This window comes from Sus scrofa, chromosome 8, assembly GCF_000003025.6.
Source record: "Sus scrofa isolate TJ Tabasco breed Duroc chromosome 8, Sscrofa11.1, whole genome shotgun sequence".
Lineage (NCBI taxonomy): Eukaryota > Metazoa > Chordata > Mammalia > Artiodactyla > Suidae > Sus > Sus scrofa.
In genome coordinates this window covers 80,149,595-80,168,728 of record NC_010450.4, presented here as the reverse complement: position 1 = coordinate 80,168,728, position 19,134 = coordinate 80,149,595, and the positions used below count along the sequence as shown (strand labels likewise).

The following is a 19,134-nucleotide window of genomic DNA, read 5'->3' as shown; positions in this document are numbered from 1 at the left end:
AGAAATATACTATAAAACAAGTGACTAAGAAATATTAGCCATTAGATAAGAAGACCTTAAAATGTTTGTAGAAAAATAAATATCTAGGAATTGTCAACAAAAATACGATATAAGTAGGAGTTCCCGTTGTGGTGCAGTGGAAACGAATCCACCTAGGAACCATGAGGTTGTGGGTTCAATCCCTGGCCTTGCTCAGTGGGTTAAGGATCCTGCGTTGCCGTGAGCTGTGGTGTAGGTCTCAGACAAGGCTTGGATCTGGCATTGCTGTGGCTCTGACATAGGCTGGTAGCTGTAGCTCTGATTCGACCCCTAGCCCTGGAGCCTCCATATGCTGTGGGTGTGACCCTAAAAAGACAAGAAGACAAAAAAAAAAAATACAATAAGTAGTGATAGCGGATTTGTTTATTAGACAAAAGAACATGCTATAAAGGCACTTTAATCAAAGCAACACTGTGTTGGTATATGAATAGATATACAACTCAGAGAATAGAAGACAGAATCCAGATGTTATGTTATATATGAAGATTTACTATGTAACAAAAGTAATAGCTTACATCGGTGAGAAATAAATGGATTATTTAATGAGGGACAATGGCTATAATCTGGGGAAAATGTGAATGAATCTTTTTCTTAAACTTATATATAACTAAACCTCAAATAAAGGTTAAAAAGTAACCAGTAAAGTAGTAATAGCCCTAAATAATGTAGACATGCAAAGGAGTAGGGAAAATACTTACAGATAAGAGGAAATAGTAAATTGAGGCCAATCTACAGATGCTTAGATGCTGACGTTAGGAGATATTTTGAGTATGTTAAAAAATATAGAGAAAAGATAAGGAGGTGGACATTTTAAGAGAATTAGAGATTATAAAAAGAATTAAATGATCTACCCAAAGCAATCTACAGATTCAATGCAATCCCTATCAAAATTTCAATGACATCTAAACAAACAATCCTAAAATTCATATGGAACCACAAAGACCAGTAATTGCCCAAACAATCTTGAGAAAAATGAAAGCTGGAGCCCAGCTATATTTCAAACTATACTACAAATCTATAGTTATCAAAACAGTATGATACTGGCATAAAAATGGACATAGATCAATGAAATAGAATAGAGAGCTCAATTAATTATAACAAAGGAGCCAAGAATATACCATAGTTGCCATTTATTTTCAATTTTGCTTTCTGATGTCTCAGTTACCTGCAGTCAACCATGGCCTAACAATATTAAATGGAAATTTACATAAATAAGCAATTCGTAAATATTAAACTGCATGCTATTCTGACAAGTACAATGAAATCTTTCACCACCCCTCCTAGGATGCTGCTTTTCCAAAGTGTGTGGGCCTTTATTTTTTGTAAAGACCTAACAGAACAAAAAGGCTGAGTAGCAGAGTATTCTCTTTCTCTCTGTATGACATTCTTCAAACTGGGACATCCTGTCTTCACACTTGGACTCAGACTGGAACTTAAATCATCAGTTCTCCTGCTTCTCAGTCTTAGGACTGCTCCACCTCCCTATGCATGTGAGCCAGTTCCTATTGGTTCTGTTTTTCTGGAATAAATTTTGATACTAGGAGTGTTTCTTCTTGAGATGTCTCAGCCCTATAATCATATAAACCCATTTCTTATAATAAATCTCTTTAAATATATATCCCTTATTGGTTCTACACTTCTGGAGAATCCTGGTGAAAGCAAATTGGATCTTTGAGTATTTCAATTAAATTTTATTAACACCTAGCAAGATTGATCAAAAAAATGAAAGAGAAAGAAAACAACAATTATCACTACAAATAAAAAGGTTTTATCATAATGCATTTATAACATATGAAATAAATATATAAATAAAAAATATAATAATGCACATTTTGTACAATGCTAGTAATAAATTTAAAGCAAAATGAAATGTAAAATATCTTGAAAAACATAACCTATCAGAACTTACATAAGAAGTAATTGAACCACATCAATAGATTTTATTTGCTAAAAGAAAATTGGATCCTCCCCACAGATAAAACTCTAGGAAGAGATGGCCTCACTGCTTAATTCTCCCAAACATTTGAAGAAAAAAACATATCAATCTAACATAAATGTTTTCAGAGATTCTAGAAAGAGAGAACACTTTTGTTCTATGAGAACAACATAAAAAGAAGGTAAAATTGGAGGCTTATATCTCTTCTGAAAATAAATGTAAGTTCTTAAACATAAGATTAGCAAATTGAATCTAGCACAGGTGAAAAGAATAATAAATCATGACTAAATTTTATCCAAAGAATGCAATGCCAGTTGACCACTAAAAAATTAATGAATAAAAAAGTCAATTTAATTAATCATATTTACAGAAGAAGAAAAAAAAACATGACACCTCAATACATATAGAAGGGGATTATAAAGATGGAGGAGGAAAACAAAGAGTCATTTATAAGGTAACCCCAATAAGGTTATCAGCTGATTTTTTTTCTGCTGAAAATTTTCAAGCCAGAAAGGAGTATCATGATATATTTAAAGAGTTGAAAAGGAAAAACCGGAGTTCCCGTTGTGGCGCAGTGGTTAACGAATCCGACTAGGAACCATGAGGTTGCGGGTTCAGTCCCTGCCCTTGCTCAGTGGGTTAACGATCCGGCGTTGCTGTGAGCTGTGGTGTAGGTTGCAGATGCGGCTCGGATCCCGCGTTGCTGTGGCTCTGGCGTAGGCCAGTGTCAACAGCTCCGATTAGACCCCTAGCCTGGGAACCTCCATATGCCGTGGAAGCGGCCCAAAGAAATAGCAAAAAGACAAAAAACAAACAAACAACAAAAAAAAACTTCACAAGATCATGTCGATATCCTTTCTCAATAAAAATTAACATATAAAAAAAAAGAAAAAAAGAAAAGGAAAAACCTACAAACTAGGATACTCTGCCCAGCAAGATTATCATTTAGAATTGAAGGAGAGATAAAGAACTTCTCAAATAAGCAAGAACTAAAAAAGTTAATCAATAGTAAACTTACCATAAAAGAAATGTTAAGGAGTATTTTCTGAGTGGAAGAAAAAAGATTATACTAAGAAGCAAGCATACAGGAAAGGAAGAACCCTATATGTAAAGACAAATATGGAGTAAGGTTGAGAATAAACTACCTAAATGTAAAAATTAATAGAGGAGTTCCCACTGTGGTTCATTGGATTAAGTAGCTGGCATTGTCTCTGTGAGGATATGGGTTCAATTCCTGGCCCCACTCAGTGGGTTAAGTATTCAGTATTTCAGCTGTGGCTTGAAGTTGGTATTGCTGTGGCTATGGCATAGGCCTGCAGCTGTAGCTCTCGTTTTACCCCAGCTGGGAATTTCCATGTGCTGCAGGAGTGGAAAAGAAAGAAAAAGAAAAAAATTAAAAGACAAAAAATTGTAAAAGTAAATATAACTACAATAAATAGTAATAAGATAAACATGAAGATATAAATTATGACATCAAAAACACAAGATGTGGCAGTGGGGAATAAAAAAAATAGATATTTTCAGATGTGGGTGAACTTAAATGACTACAGTTTAAAACAAGTAGATATAGTTATAAGTCAACATATATGAATTTCATGATAATAACAAATTTAAAACCTACAATAGATACACAAAAATTAGAAATAAAGGAACAAAATCACATAACTAAAGAAAATTATCAAGCCTTAAAGAAGAAATGAACAGAGAAGAACTACAAAAACAACTGGAAAATAAGTAATAAAATCACATTAAGTACATACTGATGAATAATTACTCTTAATGTCAATGGGCTGAATACCCTAGTCAAAAGACATATGTGGCTAATTGAACTAAAAATAAGATCTATCTGTATGCTGCTTACATGAAATTCACTTCAGAGTGAAAGACACAAACAAACTGAAAGTGAGGGAGTTCCCATCGTGGCGCAGTGGTTAATGAATCCGACTAGGAACCATGAGGTTGCGGGTTCAGTCCCTGCCCTTGCTCAGTGGGTTAACGATCCGGCGTTGCCGTGAGCTGTGGTGTAGGTTGCAGACGCGGCTCGGATACCGCGTTGCTGTGGCTCTGGCGTAGGCCGGTGGCTACAGCTCCAATTCAACCCCTAGCCTGGGAACCTCCATATGCCGCGGGAGCGGCCCAAGAAATAGCAACAACAACAACAACAACAACAGAAAAAAAAAAAGACAAAAGACAAACTGAAAGAGAGGAGATGTAAAAAGTTATTTCATCCAAACAGAAACAAAAGGAAAGCAAGTGTAACAATACTCCTATCAGACAAAGTAGACTTTAAAATAAATCTATAACAAAAAACAAAGGAGTGTGTTATATAATGACAAAGGGATTAATACCAGAATAGGATACTACAATTTTTAACATATATGCAGCCAATACAGGAACACGCAAATACATAAATCAAATATTTACAGACATAAAGGGAGAAATTGACAATAATAAAATAATTGTAAGAAAATTTAACACTTCACTTTCATCAATGGATGGTCATCTGGACAGAAAATCAGTAAGAAAACAGTGGTCTTAAATGATAGAATAGACTACCTGAAATTAATAGATATCGCCAGGACATTCCATCCAAAACAGCAGATTCTTTTCAAGTGCACATGGAATATTCTTCAGGATAGATCACATGCCAAGTCACAAAACATTTCTTGACAAATTTAAGAGGGCAGGAATGATATCAAGAATTTTTTCCAACCACAACAATATGAACTAGAAATCAATTAAAGTGGGAAAAGTGCAAACACATGGAAAACTAAATAACATGCTACTAAAATACCCCAATGAGTCAACAATGAAATCAAAAAGAAAATCATGAAATACCTCAACACAAATGAAAATGGAAACAACCATACTAAATCTATGGGATGCAACAAAAGTAGTTCTAAGAAGGAAGTTTATAGCAATACAGGTTGACATAAAGTAACAAGAAAAGTCTCAAATAAACAACCTAACATACAATCTAAAGTATTAGAAAAAGAGAGAGCAAAGCCCAAAATCAGGAGAAGGAAAAAATAATAAATAGAGGAAATAAACAAAAGAGATAAAAATAATAGAAAAGATCAACAAAATCAAGAGGTTTTTTTTTAAAAAAAAGGTAAATAAAATTGATAAACCTTTAGCTAGGCTCATCAGGAAGAACTGGAGATGACTGAAATAAATAAGAAATGAAACAGGAGAGATAAAAACCAGTATCAAAGAAATATAAAAACGTCATAAAAGAACACTATAAAGTATTATATGCCAACAAATTAGGCAACCTAGAATAAATGGACACATTTCTAGAAACATACACCCTTCCAAGATTGAATCAGGAAGAAATAGAAAGTCTGTACAGACAAATCACTACTGGTAAAACTGAATTTGTAGAAAAAACTCCCAGTGAACAATAGTCCAAGACCAGACAGCTTCACAGTGGAATTCTACCAAACACATAAAGAAAAAGAAATCTATCCTCAAACTATTTCAAAAAATTGAAGAGGATGGAAGATTCCCAAATTTATTCTATAGGGCCACCATTACCCTGATACTAAAACCAAACAAAGACTCTACTAAATAAATAAATAAATAAATAAATAAATAAATATTGCAGGCCAAAATCTCTGATGAATATAGATGCAAAAGTCCTCAAAAAATATTAAAACAAATTCAACAATATATAAAAAGGATAATACACCATGATCGAGTGGGATCAGTCCCATGGATACATGGATGATGGTTCAAAATTACAAATCAACAAATGTGATATACCACAGTAACAAAAGAAAGTACAAAAAATTACATGCCCACCTCAATAGATACAGAAAAGCAACTGACAAAATTCAACACCCATTCATGATAAACTCTCTCATCAAAGTGGATATAAAGGGAACATATCTCAAAGTAATAGAGGCCATTTATGACAAAGACACAGCTAACATCATATTCAATGGTGAAAAACTGAAAGCCATTCCTCTAAAATCAGAAATAAGACAAGGATGCCCACTCTTGCCACTTCCATTTAAATAGTTAAATTAAAAATAAATAAAAATAACTATATTAGAATAATATATACTACAGAATACATACAATGTTAGAAGTCCCTATGTGAAAAAAAGAAGCACTAACCACAGCAATCAGACCAAAAAAACAATAAAATGGATCCAGATTGGAAAGGAAGAAGTTAAATTATCACTACTTTCAGATCAGATGGCACTATAAATAGAACACCCTAAAGTCCCCACAAAAACACTATTAGAATAAATGAATTTAGCATGTTTCAGGATACAAGAATAACACACATAAACTTGTTTTTCTATACACTAATAACAAACTACAAGAAAGAAAAAGCAAGAAAGCAATCCCATTTTAAATAGCTTCCCAATACAAATACCCATGATGTTTTTTACAGAACTTGAATAAATAATCCTAAAATTTGTATGGAACTACAACCTACCACAATGTGCCAAAGGAATCTTGAGAAAAAAGAATGAAGATGAATATACCATGTTCCCTGACTTCAGATTATAATACAAAGTTATAGTCATCAAAACAGTATGGTACTGGCAAAAAACCCAGATACATAGGTCAATGGAAAAAAATACAAAGCCCAGGAAAAAAACCACATAGCTATGGCTAACAAATCTATGACAATCAAGGCAAGAATACACAATGGAGAAAAAGTTGGTTCAATAGTTGTGCTGGGAAAACATTACAACTACATGTAAAACACTGAGATTAGAAAGCTTACTCACACCATCTAAAAAGTAAAATTTAAAATAAACACCTAAATGGAAGAATTTAAAATCATAAAATTCTGATTGGAGAACATAGGCAGAACATTCTTTGTTATAAATCATAACTTTGTCTTGTGAGACCAAAGAAATTTTAAAAATAAATAGGACCTAATTAAACTTAAAGGTTTTGCACAGCAAAGGAAACATCAACAAAACAAAACAAACAACAACAAAAAAAACCAACCTATTGAACAGGAGGTAATATTTGCAAATGATATGAATGAGAAAGGGTTAATATCCAAAATATAAAATATAAAAATAGCTCATATAACTCAATATAAATAAAAAAACCTGATTGAAAGATGGGCAGAAGACTTGAATGGATATTTTTCCGAAGAAGGCATACAGACATTTTATAGGCAAATGAAAAGTTGTTCAACATCGCTAATCATTAGAGAAATGCAAATCAAGCCACAATGAAATATCACCTCACATCTGTCAGAATAGCAATCACAAAAGTCTACAAACAGGGAGTTCCCACTGTGGCTCAGTGGAACTGACCCCAACTAGTAATATGAGGATGTGGGTTCAATCCTTGGTCCTGCTCAGTGGGTTAAGGATCTGGCATTGTTGCTGTGGCTGTGGTGTAGGCCAGCAGCTGTAGCTTGATTTGACCCCAAGACTGGAACTTCCGTTTGCTGCAACTGTGGCCCAAATAAATAAATAAACATCTACAAATAACAAATGTTGTCCAGTGTGTGGAAAAAAGGGAAACCTCATACACTGCTGGTGTCAAGGGAAAATAGTACACCCACTGTGGAAAACAGAATGGAAATGCCTCAAAAAAACTAAAAATAGAACTACTATATGATTCAGTAATTTCACTCTTGGGTATACATTGACAAAAATGAAAACACTAATTCAGAAAGATGCATGCATCCCAATCCTTATAGCGAGAGTATTTACAATAGCCAAGATATGGAAGAAACATAAGTGTTCCTCAAATGATGAATGGATAAAGAGTATGCAAAATATGTCTATGTCTCTATCTATCTACCTATATCATGGAATATTACTCAGCTATAAAACTTAAATGAAATTTGCCATTTGCAACAATGTGGAGGGACCTAGAGAGTATTATACTTATTTATTCCATTTAAATAGTTAAATTAAAAATAAATATAAATATATTAGAGTAATATATACTATAGAATATATACAATGTTAGAAGAGAAAGAAAATAATTATGTTATCATTGGTATGAGGAATCTAAAAAAGTAAAAGAAACAAATGAATAGAATGAAACAGACTCATTGATGTAGTGAACACAGTAGTGGTTACCAATTGGGAGAAGGAAGTTGGGAGGGGCAAGATAGGGGTATGTGATTCTGGGATACAAACTGCTATCAATAAATTTAATAAGGTATAAGTATATATTATACGACACAGGGCATATAGCCATTGCTTTATTATAATGTCATATGGAGTATAATCTTTAATATTTTGAATCACTTTGTTATACATGTGAAACGAATATAGTATTGAAACTCAACTACTCAATTTAATAGTTAATTCAATTTTTACGAAGTAATTTGTCCCCGACCAACCATGGCAATTTTTAAGAAATAAAACAAAGTTTAAGAACTTACGTACTACTAGATAGCAAAACTTACTAAAAAGCTGCAGTAATTAAGACTGTAGTATTTCATCTAGGATAGAAATTTGTCCAACTGAAAAAAAAATAGAGAATGCAAAAAAAAATTCTACTCTAAATGATCTTCTGATTTCCTCTGAGGGTGCCACTACACTTCAGGGCAACTTTTTAATAAATGATGGTCAATTAACTGTATATCTATATGGATTTGACTCCCAGCAAAAAATTCTATTCAAGGTTGATGAAAGATCTAAATATAAAAGGTAAGATAACAAACCTTCTAGAGCAAAGTAGGAGAATATTTTCATTATTGTGGGGCATGTAGTTGCGTTGAATAAGATATAAAAAAGCACTCAGTATAAAATAAAAGATTGATAAATTGAACTTAATTAAAATGAAGAACTTCTATTTTACAAAATGTACAACTGAAGGAATGAAAAAGGAAGCCACTCTCTGGAAGAAGATATTTATAATACATACATCCAACAAAGGCTTGAATCCAGAATATACAAACAACCTTGCAAATCTTTAATTAAAAGACAAATAATCTCTTTACAAAATGGACAAGAGATTTGAATAGGCATTTCATAAAATTGGCTTCATAAAAACCAATAAGGGTATGAAATAAGACTCAACATCATTATTCATCAAGGAAATGCAAACTAAAAAAACTAAATGAGGTCCCATTTCACACACACACCAGAATGGTCAAATTAAAAAGACTGCCAATCAGTACTACATTTGGACTTGAACGTGGGACTAAAGGAACTCACGTGTTTTCTTTGTGAGAATGCAACTTAGGACAACCTCTTTGAAGAACATTTTTGTCGTATAAACCTTATGCCCCGTGGCCCAGCAGTTCTCATCATAGTCTATAACTAGGAGAAATGATTATGTATTTCTACCAAAAGATACATAATGTTTCTTTTAATACCTTTATGAATAATAGCCTCAAAGTGAAAAGACCTACATTTTTAAATAAATTATAGGACATTTGTATATAAAAAGCAACGTAAAGATGAAACTACTTATACCCCCTACTATATAACTGCATCTCATACACCTAACACTGATGAAAAAAAAAAGTAGAAAATAATGAGCTTGCTGTATATACACTATTTACATGGAATTCAAGAACAATCACAATTTATCTGAGGTGATAGAAGTGAGAGCAATGAGTTAGGGGATGGAATGAGGTAGCAGTGTGCTTGTTTGAGAAGGGGCACAAGGAATCCTGGGATGTTGTTAATATTTTGCATCTTAATCTGGGAGGTATATGCTTTATGCAAAATTTATCCAGCTGTATACACAAGATCTGTGTACTTTATTATATGTATCTTATATCTCAATCTAAACTTTAAAAACTTATAAACAGGAAATTCTCAGAAAAAACTAATCCAAATGCCAACAAAGGAAAACATGCTTACATTTGCAAACAAGGAAATGCATGCTAAAGTAACAATGAAACATCACTTCGGACATAACAAGACTGCCAAAAAAAATTAAAAAGCAGGTAGCACATTGCTAGTAGAAATGTGAATTATTACAGTAGCTTGGAATGCAATCTGGCAAGGCCTATTAAAACTAAAAACACATAGCCTTTTGACCAAAGATTTCACATCTGAGAATCTCTTTCACGGGAGTAAAAACTCTGGTACTTAATTGATATTTGTAGATGTTACAACACTGTAGAGGGTTTTAAAAATGCAGTCTTCTATTTCAAAATTTTTGATACCATAGTAAATAATGTTTAAATGGGGTTAATTAGAGCTATAAAAGTTGACTCCGAGGGATATAAGTGAAATGGAAGATACAGAGACATGGATATATTTTTATTACAGATTGTAGAAAACAAGAAAAATTCATATACATATGTATTTGTATGAAGTTGTGTATCTATGTGTAATTGCATTTGTCCATATCTTACAAGAATACGGAAAAAAGGAACAGTATACTAGATTTTTAAACATGGTAGAATGACCTGCTATATAGCACAGAGAAATGTGTGATAACCTATATGGGAATGGACATTTGTGCACCTATGGCTGAATGACTTTGCTGCACAGCAGAAATTAACACAACATTGTAAATCACCTATACTTAAATAAATAAAAAAAAAAGTAGATAAGATGGTGAGATGGGTGATGGGGATTTGGAGATGTTGACTAGGAAGGGAAGTAAAACAAAAATGTAAGAGTCTGCAAAAAATTCCCATTGTATGTGGACAGACAATACTTGTGCACTTATGTCAAATTATGTATACGTATGTATATGTAAAACATATTTAAAACTGGCATTTATTTATAAAAATTACCATAAATTAAAACCATAATTATTTCACCTGATAAATTTACTTGTTTAATAAACCTATTGTTGTCCTTGTTAGGTTATATAATTGTGAATTTTTCTTTTATTTGTAAATACATTTTTTTGTATCTCCATAGTCTTTATGTTCTCACATTCATTAAATTGCTTCATATTTTCTTGTAGATAATATATCATAATTTACTCATTTTCTGGATGCTGAGTCATTTATATTTTAAAAATCAGGATTATATTAACATTCTTGCCATAACCATTTCTGTCCATATAACATTTTTCCTTTTTTAAAAAAAACAAAAAATCATTTCATTAGTTTAAATTTCTGGGAATGTGGTTATTGGGTTAAAGGTTGTGAACATTTTTATGATTCTTGGAACATACTACAAAATTTTATCCCCAAAAAGGAAACAATGGATACTAATACCAGAAATTTGTGTCCCTGATTTTTCAAATTTTGATTCTTACATTTTTTTAATTCAATAGATGTGAAAAGCATAGTTCATTGCTCTACAGATAAAGATTACTTTTCATTCAATAAAGAAATAATCTTGTCATTCCATTTGTGTTGATGCTTTTGAACTCCATTTTCCCATGGGCTTTGACATTGCTCTTTATAAAGTGATGTTTAAAACGTATTTTAGATATTTGCTATGTTAGGGGGTATGGGAATTTTGTGAGGAATAAAGGGACTGGATTTGTGCAGATGGAGTCCTGCCTGTACACTCGGTGTTAGGGACACAATGAGGACACTGAACAGTTAAGGGGAGAAGGGAAATCTGCTAGGGAAGCAGAGTATGTGATAGTTGAGTAGCAGTATTTGAAGACAATTGCTTTGCAATGCATTTGAGCTTTGCCTGTCTAATGTTCAACAATCCTGTGCTACTCAGTTTAAATGCTGCTCCTCCAAGGAGGCTGCCTAGATGCTTCCACGCTTTAGCTTCCATGCTTACATAGCACCCAGCAATGTCCCTGTCACCTTCATTAAACATCCTGTTTTATAAAATTTGGTTTACTTGTTTGTCTCCTTTTTGAACTTGAGAGCTGTGAAGATGGAAACTGCCACCTAATAGGGGAGCTAGCATGTAGCAGGCAGTCAAAAAATAATGAATGAAGCAATTTATCTCAAGCAGGAAGCAATTGTCTTATTTAGTATTGTAGATAATTAAGCTCATTCCTGTTAGCAGGAATGAACATGGTTTTTTCTTTATTACCTAAGAAAATTATAAATTTGGGAGGAATCTCAACTGAATCATGCATGTATATAATTTTACAATATTTACATATATGTACATTTCTTCAATGAAGGGGTTTTTACAACTTGCTATAATAGTCCATTCCAATGTGTAACCAGCAAAAACACATGAGTGATTTCTAAAAAGGTCTATTACAATTGACCATGTGAGCCTATGGGGAAATTGTATAAAGTAAGCAGTTTATCATTTCACAAAGTGATCTCCGCCTTTAAAGTGTTTATTTTTCCTATTTTAATGGTTTTTATCCTTGTATCTACCATGGCTATATATCTGATATCCTGGGCCGTAACCGAAAAATTTCAAATAGAATGTTATCACTAAGAGATAACACTTAAACACATTGATTCTCTCATCACAGATGGGATACTGACTACTTACATGCAGGACCTGTTACAAAACAATAGTCAGAGCTAATATTTATACCGTGTATACATACATTATTGTTCTACATGTTTTATTATTTTATTTTTATTTTTTATTTTTTGCTTTTTAGGGCCACACATGTGGCATGTGGAGGTTCCCAGGCTAGGGGATGAATCAGAGCTACAGCTGCTGGCCTACACCATAGCCATAGCAACGCAGGATCCAAGCTATGTCTGTGACCTACACCACAGCTCATGGCAACACTGGATCCTTAACCCATTGAGAGAGGCCAGGGATCAAACTCGCAACCTCATGGTTCCTAGTAGGATTCGTTTCTGCTGTGCCACGATGGGAATACCAACATGCTTTACTTTTAAATGCATTTAATTTTTATAAAAACCCCATGAGGTATTATAATTATATGTTGATACTCCAAGATACTCTGGTGTGAACTTAGTTCAGCAAGAATACTTAGCCATGTGGAGCTTAAATAATTACAGTCACATGGTCAGTGCCCCAGGAGGGCCAACGGTTGGTCACAGGCTTCTTGAGTACTATGCTTAAAGTCTACTTTCCTTCCATCAGTCATTTCCAAAAGTTTGGTTTAATTTAATTTAATTTAATTTTTTTTTTTTTTTTTGGCTATGCCAAAGGCATGTGGAAGTTCCTGGGCTAGAGATCAGACCTGCGCCACAGCAGCAATCCAACCTGCTGCAGTGACAACACCAGATCCTTAATCCACTGTACCACAAAGGAACTCCCTATTTTAAATTTTAAACAAAAAAAGGAAGAGTTGACATAATGTTGCAAACTTTTTCTCATTCCAAGTAAGGTGATTAAAAAGTATTATCTTAGAAAATAGCAACAGCCAAAAAAAAAAAAAAAGAAGCAAACCCAATAAAAAGTAATGAATAATAATAATAATGATAGTACTTAATATTTATTAATCATTTGCTATTAGCCAGACCCTGTGCCAGCTCTACCATGGATTATCCTGTTTAATCTTCATATAATCCCACAAAGTAAGTACAATTATTTTCATTTTGCCTTTATCACTTCATAGGAGAAAGTTTATTCTATGCAAAAAATAAGTAGAAAGGACATGATTCTAGTCTTTTAAACTGAATAAAATTTATCTTTTTGAAAATGAATATTGGGTGTGTGTGTATGTTTTTGGCTTGCCTGTTTGATTTGTGGTAAACTGTAGAACAAGTCCATAGTATAGTGATAAAATGGTAGATATATTTCATTACACATGTGAACGAATCCATACAAGACCAAGAGCAAACCCTAAAGTAACCTATGGACCCTGAGTCAGTGTGATGAGTCAATGTATCTTCATTAATTGTCACCAATGTACCACTCTTTACATTCAGAAGCAACTTATTCTAATTAAGGATCTTGTTCTAAGAGTTTTACTTTAGGTGGGTGCGGCGGGGGTCTTGATTTATGGGGAAAAATACACTGTTGCCCTATAATATCGTGATAAAGGAGAGGTGATGCATGGGGGCGGGCAGGGAGTATATGAGAAATAGCTGTACTTGCCACCCAATTTTGCTGTGAACCTAAAGCTGCTCTAAAAACTGTCTAAAGTCTTAAAATACAAAACAAAACCTGAAACCCTTAATCACGGGCCAATATTTGCTAGCCCTGCCTGATGCTATATTGTTTCCTTACCAAAAGATAGAAAAAACTTTAGCAGCCCTTTGGAAAACTGAAGCAAGAGATGACTACAGGTTCCAGAAGAAGAAATGTTAGCTTAACATCCTAAAATACAATTTAAAGCCTTGCTGTATAGTTAAGATATGCTGGGTAGAGCAGCAGCCAAAAGACCCACTTGGCAGTGAGTGAATCCATGGAGCTCTTTTAGAGCAAAGACATCAGTAACCCATTGAGCAAAGAGAGTCATGAGAAATGATTTGTTCTAAAATGGTCTCTAGAGCTACAAAAATAGGACAGTGCTCCCATGCATCCACCCATGTGGCAAGACTGTGAGTCTTCCTCTGAGTTTTTTAACCTTATCCATATATATGGCAAACAACGCCATTAGTAGTGTCATCCCTGAATGCAAATGACAACAATGCATTATATATGTGCGCTAACATATTTGCTGAATTTTAAAGTATGCAGCAATGTGAGAGTTGGAGTGAGGCTGTTGTTTATAACGTATATCATGAAATGAAGAACAGATGATCTAAGAATGAACATTTGTTGGAATGATCTCTCTGGGCTTAAATATTTATTTAACTTCCTCCAACCCCCTCCCTTCTTGACAAAGTACTATGTTTTCTAAAATCTACAATATGAAACCATGGAAAGTTTATGATAAAATCACCTCAAATTGCTACCATAAATTATTACCTCCTACATAGTCTTTTCCCTTGGAATGTGCAATTAATCAAGGAAACAACTTATTCTTTCTCATTAAGGAACTGGTTTTAAGAGTTTTATTTTAGATGTGAGGGGGGGTCTTGATTGCTGGGGAAAAATACATGGTTGCCCTATAACATAAACTGTGCTTTCACTTCCATCTTCAGGGTTTTGTATACGATCCCAAAGAGGGTATTACCCTTGTCCTATTGCTCAGAGCAAGTGGGAACCTCTAGGTTTGTGGATAGTTTTTGAATGAAACAATGTCTCAGTAAGTAGTTAATGGGCAGATTTTTGGGATACACACAAGAGTTGATGAGGATCAAGATGGAGGGCTCATTAAAGAGGATGAAGATTTATTTTCTCTGTTAACTCCTACCAAGCATGGCAAGAATCCCATTGCCTATTTCCTAAGTTTCCTAGGTTTTTTACTTGTTCTGATAAATTATTTCACCCAAAGCTCATTTAAACTTATGGTGCAATGATTCATTTATTCATCCATCTATCCATTCATCCTTCCATCCAACCATCTTCCAACCAATACATATATATGTATGTATTGAGCACCTGCCAAGTATATACAACATAACTCCTGAAAACTGAAATATGAATGAATCGATGATCTCTGCTTTCCAAAAACTGACAGGGCACTATAGCCATGCAAAATAACATTTGCTTCATTTCTTGCATTATTTTTCTAAAACTGGATGGTGTCAAGATTCCTCAGGGGTTTAGATTGCTATCAGAAAAAAAACTGGTCAGTGTATAATTTGAGTCTTCTCTGAACTCATCCTTAGTTACTCTTGTAGCCTCACTGTTTATCACATTACTTCTCAAGGCCCACACTTCCACTGAGGAACCTACCCTTATTTTTTATGGCTGCACCTGCAGCACATATAGCTTCCCAGGCCAGGGATCCAATCTGAGACTTAGCCATGACCTATGACAGAGTTGTAGCAATTCCAGATCTTTAACCCACAGCAGGAATTCCACAGGCACATACTTTCTTCTCCTTATACATTTGGTCCTTGTATTTTCCTGTCTCCTTAACCTCATTCATGTTGTTCCATTAGTCATGAACAGGCTTTTCCCAGTTCCAGGGCGCAGCTCATATTCTTCCCCCTTCAGGAAATTATTCTATTTTTTTACAGTTCAACCTTATATTGTACCTCTGCTGAGGGCCTCCATTCTCACTCTTCTATAACCAATTTACAGAATGTTTTTTGAAGGCACAACCTTGATATTGTCACTCCGTTTAAAGCCAGTTAATGATTTTCTGTAGCCCCTGTAAGATAAAGTTCAAGGTCTTTAGCCTAGAATCCAAGATTCTTTATGACCTGACTTCTGCCTTAGCCATACAGAATCAGGTAAAGCTCCTCGAGCACAGCATGTTCTCTTGCGTGTACAATATTCTGCAAAAACTATTTTCCTTTCCTGAAATGCACTCATTTCCCTTTTCTACCTGATAACCTCCTGATATTCTTTCAGGTTCAAATTTTGAGGTCACTTCCTTCAGAAAATCTTCTTGACCCCTGAAGATTGTGTCAGGTCTCTCCTGTATGTTCCCATAGTGTCATTGTATTTTCCCCAGCAAAGTCCAATAGATAATTTTCATGTTCACACGCAATAGGTACCAGCAAGAGGTATTCAATGAATGTTTGTTTAGTTGAAAATATTGTGTTGAACCTCCACAATTTCCCTTAGGAAATGTACAAGCTGGGAATTGACAGTAATGTTCTACCACATGGCCAAAGAGCATGCAGGAACTAGAGGCAAGCACATGAGCACTGAAGCTAAATATTTCTACCACAATATGCATATGCTAAGTTTCCTTATACAATTTGGTTTGAAGCATAGCCTTCATGGGAGGAAGAATAAAAATTCTGTCTAAAATGTAGAGTAAGGATTCAAAGAGCCAAATCACCAAGAGCTAAAAAACCAATTAACATTTGGGGTACAAGCCATTCTTTTTTGATTTCATTTATCTTTGGGGAGGGGGTGTCCTTTCTATCTCAAGAAACCACTAAATTCTTGGCTAATCAACAGAATTCTTCCTTGGTAGCTGTGCCAACAGTGAGAATGGCCTGGGGACAGGACCATTTCTGCAGTGTATTCTGGTGCAAATAGTTAAGGGAGTCAAGATCAGTGGGCCAGACTCTTTGGAAATCATCCACTATGAGGATCTGTGCAGAATATGTCAGATTCACAAACCAGAATAAACACCCTGGGGATTCTTCTTAATCTGTGTATGTGTAGGGTGGGGGCTATTACCACTCTCACGCTGTGGTGATTAGGATCATACTGGATTTGGTTCATTGGATTTTAAAGGTAATGCCACCAAATTTTGTAATCACAGTTTGGAGAAGACTGGGGACTCTTCAATATACATTAAGTCATACCATTCCCTGCCCCCTTCTTTTTCAAGTAATCCATAGTTTTCACATTTAAAAAGTGAGGTAATATAAACCTATGGAGCATAAGGCCTTATAAAATCACAGGTCGACTTCTCCACTTCCAATCAGGTCCTCACTGAAGGAACTGTTTACTTGATTCTTAAAAATCTTCAAAGGGGAAGATGCCATAACTTCTTTTGGTAATTTGTTCTTTTGCTTTCTTTGAAGTAATTTAGTTCACTTCTGTAATGGTCTTTCCTATAGCAATTTAAAATCCTATTTTCTTTTTGTGGTCTTGACTTAAAATGACACCATTGCTTCGTTTGCTATGATAAATGAAGCAAACCTTCCATTATCTGTGCTAATGGGGGGTGGTGGGCAAAGGAGGAAGAACATGAATAAGCGAAATCTAACATAGTCTCCAAATCCCACCTTGGCTATTAGTTTTGACTCTTTCTCCAATAAATCTTTCAAAGGGTCTACAAGGAAAAAACAACATGCTGATTTGAATTTCATTCCTTTTCTTTTTCACTTGCTTGTTCTCTGATGGAGATGATGATGATCACTGAGATCCCCAGAGGAGAGAAGGGCTGTGGGAGATAGGAGTCAGGGTTGTGGTTAAATTGGAGGCTACATTCATGCATTTGTAAAAGCTTTAGGTTTCTGGCTTACCAATCTGCTTTCTCCGATTGCTCTATAACTTCATTTAGCATCGTAAGTCGTGAAATCATTGTGCATGCATGTCGTTTTGGATGTGCAAAATGTTCACTCCTGAACAATATTCTGCATTGAACAAGGGTAATGTATCCAGTCTGAACTCAAAACCCATGAACTACATGACAGTTAGGTGCTACGAAGGAAACTGAACTAGCCATTTTGTAAAAACGGGACAATAAAATAATAATTGCTCCTTGGTAATAAAAAATGCAGCCAATTAAAGGCATGTAAATTTACATAAATGGAAAAACCTTAAATTTTGCATTTCCTGACTGATAGGATTAAACTTCCAGAGAAAGTGTGAATTAATGCAAATGTTAACATGGCATCTCCTAAATCCTTTTCTACTTTTACCATCATGAACAGAATATAGAAAATGTAAAAATGTAAAATACATTATGAGAGGCCAGTCTCCGCTTGTTTTGTCATTTACCCAAGGAATACCAAGCATGCTCAGAAACTGTAGAAAGTTTAGCAAGAGTTCAGGTACCAATCATCTATAGAGATTGTATCTACACCATCTACATCTGTATCATTGATATCTAGATCTACATAGTGAAACCTTATTTCCTACGACGTGTCCAGTCCAGGCATTTCAGACTCACTGATAGGAAACTTCTGACTGGCTTCCTCTTTTCAGAGGCTGTCCTATTTAGTGGCCCCATTCCTTCAGTGAGACCTTCCTTTTATTATCTACGCAGAGAATTTCTAGGATGGCTGCCTGGTTGCCTTTTGTCCCCAGCAAAGTGTTTCTTTCCTTCTTTGTTCCTCTGCTTGTTCCTGTTCTAGGGGGATCTAGGTCCTATGATGGCAGCCCACTTTCTTTAGATATCTCTTCTTTAAAATGGACCCCTCAGTTGTCACTCTGGGCTGGGGAAGTGCAGGTCTCTACAGGGCTGCCTTTGTGAGTCTGTTGTGACCTGTGACTCTGTAAGGTCAGGCATGGTACAAAAAAAAAAAAAAAAAAAAAAGAGAGAGAGAGAGAAATAATCCCAATTGGACCTTGAGCCCCACTGTGCTAAGTTTATGGTTATGACTATAGCTGTGTTGACTATAAACTACTTAGGACATTTGGACATTGGAGTCTGGGTTGATGCTTATTTACCAGATTTGTTTGGAGATGGGTATAAGAAACAGCACGTGCTAGAAGATCTCTACTTTTCTCTGCTACTATTAAGCAGGTTTAACACTGCTTAATAAACATCCATGTGTATTTCTTCTCATCTTTACCTGCTCATTTATTGAATGTCTCGTTGACTTTGTTTTCTAACTGACAATTGCAAAAGTTGATGCTTATTTTTATGGAGATTCTTTTAAGATACAAGTTCCAGAAGCATTTTGCATTGTAAAAGCTGAA

General features: G+C 34.7%; 1 long non-coding RNA gene across 2 annotated transcripts in view; it reads right to left on the bottom strand.

The window, feature by feature from the left end:
• Positions 1-19,134, bottom strand: part of LOC110262143 — a 100,103-nt gene that overhangs the window by 30,291 nt on the left and 50,678 nt on the right. The window contains exon 3 of one of the 2 annotated variants that reach the window (XR_002346742.1): positions 13,001-17,650. The exons of the other annotated variant lie outside the window; for it this stretch is intronic. This is a non-coding gene — a long non-coding RNA (uncharacterized LOC110262143). Of the gene's footprint in view, positions 1-13,000; positions 17,651-19,134 lie in introns of those variants that run through there. 2 annotated transcript variants of the gene reach the window in all.